Source organism: Pieris napi, chromosome 20, assembly GCF_905475465.1.
Source record: "Pieris napi chromosome 20, ilPieNapi1.2, whole genome shotgun sequence".
Taxonomy (NCBI): Eukaryota; Metazoa; Arthropoda; class Insecta; order Lepidoptera; family Pieridae; genus Pieris; species Pieris napi.
Window position 1 is genome coordinate 8,396,027 of NC_062253.1, and position 8,843 is coordinate 8,404,869.

Sequence of the window (8,843 nt, forward strand, 5' to 3'; positions counted from 1 at the left end):
TCTTTCTCATGTCCAATATTTCTTTCGGGTAGTCTTCAGATAAATACAAGTTTTTCAATTTCTTTTTATTTACCACTATCTCGTTTTTCTTCCAGGCGTTCACGAATGTTAGGAGGATAGGCCTTTCTTTTCCGTTTTTTGTGTTATTTTTGCCAATTCTATAGATCGTGTTCACATCCCTATCTTCAAAAGTAATGTTTAAATCATGTTCAAATTTCTTTTTGATTATTTCGATTAGGTCGATAGTCGATGTTTCGGTTTCTTTTACTCCATATAAAATTAGGTTGTTGTATCTTCTATATTTTTCAAGATTGTTTATTTTTTCCTTTAATTTCTCATTTTCTGATTTTAATTCCTGCATTTCAAGTCTAAAAGGAACTAGTTTTTCATCAATCCGTGCCATAATGTCATCGGTTTGTTTTGACATTTCTATTTTCATTTGTTCAAAAAAAGATTGAAGGTTATCCATTTTTGCCGCTATCGCTTACGTGAAATGAAACGTATTATTGTGAACGCAGCTTAATAGGACTATTATGTTGGTAGTACTGACCCGCCTTAGTTTTGTTGAAATTGTGTCTATAGTCTATACTCGGTTTGTTTGGCAGGTAACCTCAAAAGTTTTTTCCACTTTTTAACCACTGAATAATTATCTTGATAACACAGTTTGCACTTGGATGTTTTAGTTGCAGTATAGTTTATCACAATATGTATGAAATTTAAATGTTTTTACACCGGAGTTCACAGTATATTCACAGTTTATTCGTAGAAATACGGAGCTTCGTTACACTATGTATTTACGTCTAGACAGCCGGACGAATTTTGTGTATAATAAAGCGCAATTAACTATGTGTTTTGCCAATTTTTTTTTTTTTTCCTACAGTCCTCTGTGAAAAGCCAGAGGATAACGCGATGATTAGGTTTTAGTGCCACACAGTCACACTTGTTTTTGATAAGGGTGTAATGTTAATGTGAAGATTGTCTATCAAATTTGTTTTTTACTTTTTATTTCTTTCCTTCTGTAAAAATATTTTGCGGAGCTATAGTAATTGCAATGTTGGTACCAAACAGAGAAGAAAAAAAAAAAAAATATCAAAATCATAAGAAATAATAATATGGCCGCCCTGAGATTTGATCGTACGGTAACTTGGTTTCAAACTTTTCGTGCAGCGTTCTGTTCAGTGCGCAACTGTGCACATGTCGTAACTCGCGAATACTCTGTACGTATTCTCCGTTTCGTTAGATCGATCCGGTATGAGTCATTGTCTTCTTTGTTCGAATAATGAATCACTTGTTGACGGCACTTTCACTTTAAAACGATAACGAATTTTTGTTCTTTTAGACAGTCAATTTATCACTTTATTACCGATCCGATATTTGAACTATTAAAAGTTTTCTTCAGGATTGCACTATTTAATCGTTTTAATGCTATTTACAAGTTTTAAACATTTGCTACACTTTTGAAATGTTTGTATGTTTTACTAGATTTATATCGGAAATTAGTCTAATAAATCCTTCACAATCACTTGCACTGATACTATAAGCACTACTTTATAGTTTTTTGTACTCCGAATTCGCGAATATTCGTTTGTTGTATTTTTAATGATTTATTATAGCGGAGTACGACGTGACTGTGACGCACGCGGCGGTCAGACCTTTTCTTTTCTTTTATATATATAGATATATAAAATTCTAACACTAACTATAATTAATTATATAAGTATTTAAATTTAAACAGAGTATTATTGTTTACATATTATTTTACTAAGATTATAAGTGATTTTATTTCTCTTATCATTTAATAAAAGTTTATTAGGTTTACTAAGTACTTAGACATTTTATAAAGGGTATTTTGAAAGTTAGTTTGTAATAACACAAGTTTATATTTTTTTGTAAAAATCATCTCAACAAATCACATTGAACCTGTTATGAGATGAATATTTCTATCAGTGACATCAAATCAATATATTCATCAATGAATCTGTACTTATAAACTTCAGTATAAAAAACTAGTTCTAAATTTACATTTACTACCAGTTCTCAAACCATTAAACTTTCCGCAACTCATTGAAATCGCCAAGTTCTTTTTAACAAAATGTTTACAAGCACCTGCAGTACACCATCCTCATCATCACATGCAGTTAATTATCAGACCAGAAGACCTATGCGACGACAAAATGCATAAAAAAATAACTTACGAATCAATGCAATTGTCCCAACACCCTCCTATTGACGCAGCGCACAATGAAACATAATTTACATGCAAATATCACAGCCGAAATGAAATGAACAAACTTTCAATGGTTTTATTAAACAAAAATTTTAAGTAACTTTAACATGAAACAATTATCTTCTTCAAGAACTATCAATATTATGGTGTTTCATTAAATTGGTAAACAGCTTATTATAGGCGTTTCACTTTGTTTCTCGGTCTCAATTCATTCATTAAAGTTGAAAATACATAAAACTATATAATTCTATTTTACATGGCATATGAATCTTTATATATATAATTCTTCTGTGAGTGTGTATGTCACTGAACTTCTCTCAAACGACTGGACCGATTTTGATGAAATTTTTTGTGTGTGTTCAAGGGATCTGGGAATGGTTTAGATTCACAAATCAGCCCGCCAGATGGCGCTGCAGTCGGTACTTTCATACTTTGCTTTACTAATTGCTTGAAATATCATGCAGGACAACGTCTGTCGGGTCCACTAGTATAGTATAAATAAATGAATCGCTGTTCGTTTGTATCGCTAAAACTCAATAATGACTGGACTGATTTGGCTAATTTTTATATTGAAATATTTGTGTAATTTCCAGGAAGGTTTCACCGGTATAAACATGTATAACATAATAAAAAAACATAATCACGTATAATTAAATTTTCTGAAAATTCAAAACAGCTTCAAAACATTTGATGTCTTTTGTTTTTTAAATGTATTATCTTTATATATTTACACACCGCAAAAAAGACAAAAAATATAGTATATCATAAAGCTTAAATTGTGTAAAACTGCATTTAATAATTTAGATAAAAAATTATTGTATCTAGTTTTCACCACATTTAACAGAAATATCTGTAGGTGATACAACCTTCCCGGGTCTCTAAGTGATAAAATGTACAAAAAAATTCGTTCAACTTACACTTAGTTTTAATATTTTAGTTGATAATCTAAAGCGCTCGATAGTGAATAAAAAACTAGGTTCAAATGCATCTCAGGAACTGGGTCCTTACTCAGTGACTTCCGATAGCGATATCGCCAGCAATCTCAATAAGCAGATTTTATTCCGCGCGTTCGAAATATCACGAGAACTTCATCGAACTAGTGCAGAAATGTTCGCATCGGTATCGCTGTGGATTTTGGAAGTTCATAAAATATTTTAAATACATGATGCAGCTCAACTATATTTTTCTTCATTTCTCAAGTTGATGATGGACAAATATTAGTGAAATTATACAGGGACCTTGTTTCTTTAAAAGGGTTATCAAGTATTCAATTATATATTTTGACAATACATATTTGAACTAAATCAGTTATTTTACTCGCATTATTTAATAAATAATTTCCATCTTTATAAATTTATCTAATATATAAAATTCTCGTGTCACAGTTTTCGTTGCCATACTCCTCCGAAACGGCTAGACCGATTTCGATGAAATTTTTTGTGCTTATCCGGTATCTATGAGAATCGGCCAACATCTATTTTTCATCCCCCTAAATGTTAGGGGTAGTACCCCTAAATTTTTATTTTTATTTTTTAGACAAAATTTTTAATTTCTATTTTACATACAACCCCTAATTTTCACCCCTCTACGATCAACCCCTATTTTTATTATAAATGATATACATGGCAAAACGACGTTTGCCCGGTCAGCTAGTAAGTATATATGTATTCCTTTTGTACCGAATAATTCGAATATATAGCATCCAAATTATATATGAAATGTACATAGAAAGTGAAAAAAATGTTTGAATTTTGAACGCAGTCTAGAAACAGGCCAATAATAAAATGTACAGTGAATTAAGTTATGAGTTTCGCTTGAAGCGAGTTTAATATTTCACGTGAAGTTAGATGCAATTTCAAACGTTCATTTTAAATTGAGAACCACACAGGACGAATACATTCACTTTTTATAATTCTAAGTTACCTTCATACTATCTAACTTCATAGTTAATTAAAAGTAAATATTTTTTTTTTTCAAGTTGGTACTGCACTATTGCTTAAAATTTTACAATTTTATTTACATATTTATTGTAATAATGACAATAGAAGGGAATTTTAATATTCACTTTCACTAGCAAACCATTCTAAACATGATAAGCAAATCGTGTTTTGTATACAAACAGAATGTTGCGTCTATAGTTGATGAGTAGATTGAAATGTGACTTGTAATATAAAAAAAAGTCTACAGAATTAATGCTATTTTTATTAAATTATATACGTCAAGTTCATAATTTTCGACTTTGCGTTTCTTAAACATAGGTAAGAAAAGAAATTACAGTACTTTTTCAAAATAACTGAATTCGATTCACATATATTTGAAGTTCGTATACGATCTATTCAGGTATAACAGGTCCTCACTGTGGAGCTAAGACGCATAACATGCTAAAAAAGCGGCAGGTTCTGCTATAAAAGAGGAATATTATGCTTTAGAAGACGCACATTACGCCATAAAAGTGCAGAGGAGAGGCAAGTTATGATATAAAAGAGGCAGATCATCCTTCAAAAGAGGCAGGTTATGCTATAATGGGACCGGCCCTAACCCGGATTTGCAGTCATGCTACAAGACAATGAAGCAGCCATTGTTATAGCAGCTATAAAATTAGAAAAGATTAATTATAAATGTTAACTTCAGACCAACTAGCCCCATTACGCGCTCTCTATCATTGAAACTGTCTTTTAATTAACTCAAAATTACACATGAGCCGTGTGTACGAGGAGAGGCGTGTATAATTCGAAACAAATGGAAATGTTACCGGGATGAAATGCAAATTTATTCAATTAATCCACCAGCCAGCCTGTATTGGGTGTCGCAAAGCCGTGATTGGCGTTAAGTCGTTCAGCTGCGCGAAAGCGAACGACCGACATACTTGGCACGGGGTGGGATTTAGGTTTTTAAAGCAACAAGGGGCCCTAGGTCTTCACATAAAATCAAACAAAACCTTAAGCCGCAAGAGAAATAAGAGACTTATTGTTGGAATATCTGCAGAAAGAGAACCTGCGTAACCCCTGAAATGTTATCTAAAATATCCAATACTTATTAACATTAACTTTTTCGTATAACATAATATCAAATTATCAAAGCGATCTCAAATCTCACGACAGTTCTCTCTGACAAACTTGTCTTCATAGGCAAGTAGCATTAACAATAATTCTTTATATTTCGCGAATATGGCATTTGATTTTGCTAATATATTCTGTTACAGAAAGTATATGTAGACGCTTTTGGGGGTCTTTTTAATCATTTCGTAGGCATAAAAAGAAAGAGACAGACTCATGTAGTGTGAAAAATAAACAATGAAGTTGAAAAGGAATATCATCAGTGCATCAAAGAATACAATGTTTTTTATACCTTTTTATGTGTTTTTTTAATAAATAAACCATGTGAACATTTATGTAAAATTTAAAATTTACATTAATCTTACAAAAAAGAAAACAAAAATCCGTCCCTGGCACGGGCGCATAATGAAATGGGTGCATTTGAAATTTTGTTTGCTTATCGGTTTGAAAGTCGAAGGAATAGTTCGCAGTTTTGAATTGCTTAACAGTTGCAAGTGGAATTTATGATTTCATCACTTAGATCGTAGTTACTTTATTAATAATACAAACATCTACGAAGGAATAACCGATCTAATTATTCAATGTTCACGCGGCTTCCTACCTATTTTTTTAAATTTGGCGCGCAATTTCTTTATTGCTCATGATATGTCATAATATATAACTCTACGTTAAACGTTTGCCGTTTTTATTCTGTGTTGGCTTGTACGAGTCTATCGCGTCTAGTATTCTGTATTACAAGTATATAAGCAAAAATAAGTTAATTAACGACAAATATTTTGGTTCCATTATTCCTGAATGATCACTTTTGCTAGCTTCATAATTTTCACATCGCTAACTATATCTGAAATAAATAATAGTTTTAATAAACTATAATACACGCTTTTAAAGCTCATCACACTAAAAAGTGAAAAATAATTCCTAATTTAGGCTGAAAATGGTAATGAACAAAAAATACTGGTATTATTTTTCGTATATCGAGCAACCCACGCTTTTTCACAAAAAAGCGTGGGTTGCTCGATATACGAAAAATATGGCACAGAGCGCTATTTATAGCCTAAATTAGGAATTATTTTTCACTTTTAGTTTGATGTGCTTTAAAAGCGTGTTTTTTAGTTTTTTAAACTATTATTTATTTTTTATTTTTTAGTTAAATTTTTTTTATTTTATTTTTCGGATTATTGCATTGTCATCGATCTTTGACAGGTACGCAAAATTTGAATAAAATCTGTCCGTTTAAAGTGGGTCAAAATCGAGTCCGAAGGAGTCGGTTACATACATACATACATACATACAGGTGAAGCTAATATAACGCGTGTAAAAATAATTACAATTCACGACTTACCCAAGGCGGCTTATCTCTATTGAGACTAGCCATGAACGCATTTAATGAAAAGTGCCTAAACCTGACTGAATTTATCAAAAATAATTTATTTTCCGAAAGGTCTTCTTCATCGCATTCCATACATCGTCTTCGTTTGCAAAGAGAAGAATATAATTAGTGATTACAGAGAGAAACTTGTTATTCTATCGCATCAGAGCTTATTTCAATACAATATCGAAGTGAGAAACATTCTATACAAAATCAAAACACATAACGTGGAGAAAACCAGTACTCCATGTATTGTTGAAGGAGGGATAGAAAACATTTTTGTTATTTTAACTTCTTTTACAAGTACTGAGAATGAAATGCGATTATTATACTAAAATTGACAATAAATCCTCTTACTTAATGCCACCATAGACTTTCTGAAAACGAGGCCAAAAAGAAAGTCCTAAAATGTAATTTTCAAAAACAAAAGATTGACATGATACCTACCATTTTTTTACACTAAAATCCATAATTATCGGATAGAGAAACAGTACTGTCTTTAGCCGGGGTTTATAATATAGCCGTGGTGGGGTTTTTATAATTAAACCTTGATAATTCATTTATCATTATATATATATTTGGGGTTTTATAAAATATAAAATATCTGAAATCTTAAAGTATACATTTGTTTTAGTACCACGATAAATATATTAGATACGAGATACGAGAGTTATTTAACTAAATAAAATGAAAACAAAAAGTAGAAAAAGAGTTTAAATAATGAATGTGTAAAAACCAAAGGTTTTCTACACATGGCAATCCACTTCATGGAAATCTCATGTTATTTTAATACAATCAAAACAGGTCAATAGCCTCCTATTTAGATTTGTTTACCAACGTGTCTTTGTTGCTTTCATAATAAGTGCACTTCTAAGATTCAATAGAACTAACATCAAAATTATTATAGGTATAATTACGGGCCTCTAAACACCGCTTTGTTCTTGGTGCGCCAGATAGTTCCTTTTGCAGAGGCTCTTTCAGCAGAGAAATAAGCCACCCACGTAGACCTGGAATGCCTAGCTGTGGCTTCGCAACGAGCGGAAGTCTTCGGAGCATTGAGGTCGCTTCGTGAAGCCTGGGCACTTCGCCCCAGGAAACATCTGAGCTTCTGGAACGAGCTAGGCTGGCTTAATGAGACAGGACCAAATGGGTGTCTTAGAGCGGCACGACACACACACTTCAAGTATACTTATTTGAGAACGGGATTGTTGTTTTGTGATAGCTGCAACATTGATGCTACAGTCATTATTTAAAGCCATAACGTGCACATGGAACACGACAGTGCACCAATTGATTTTCTTTCCATGTACACAATTTACGTAAGGTGTTCGTTACGTGCTCGTCAGGTAAAGGAAATCACCGTGAGGTAGGGTATCTTCATATTTAAGATCTACAAAATATAGTGCGGTTGAAATGTTTTTTTATTTTACAGAAATTACCAAGAGTTTTTGGTTGATTTTTATGGGTAGTCAAAAAAAGGGAAGTAGGCGATCACGGAGATGTTATGTAGAATAAAAAAACCTGTGCAAAGTCAGTTGGTTTATTAAAAAAATTAAAGGTGAACTTCAATTTTGCGTGATTTAAGCTTTGGTAAAATACATATATAAAGTTAAAATAAAAGCTCATCGCGCCACTGCATCTTGATTAGAAAGAGTTAAAGACAATCACTCTACTGGTCCGATAGTATGCTCTACGATTTGATTTAGGAATTATCGAACATATAATCAGGTCATGCTCTTAGCTGTCCAGACAATCTCGTACAGGTAGGTATGGGCCATTCAATTTGGCCTAAGCTTAATCCTCTTACCTTCATGGAGAGCGGATTAATTCTATTAATGTAATAAAACACGCAAATTATTTAAAAACATAAACTGCCGTTTGTTATTATACAAAAAGTATTTTCTCTCATACAGGCATATTAACAAAGGTAAATTATGAGAAACTCGTGAGATGTTTGTTATTTTTTTAATAATAAATTATCTTGATAAATAAGCTTCCAGTAAAGGAACGATTTCACCAAAATAGCGTGCAACACATTTGTTTTGAGTAAAACTACAGCACAACACGAACTAAGTTGGTATCGCGCTAACCCTCTGTCTCCATCGGCAATGCAAGGAAGGGCACAATAAGTGTGCACCCAGCACGCTCATGATCATGTTCTCCGAGCAAGATTTTCTAAGTGCTACTATGG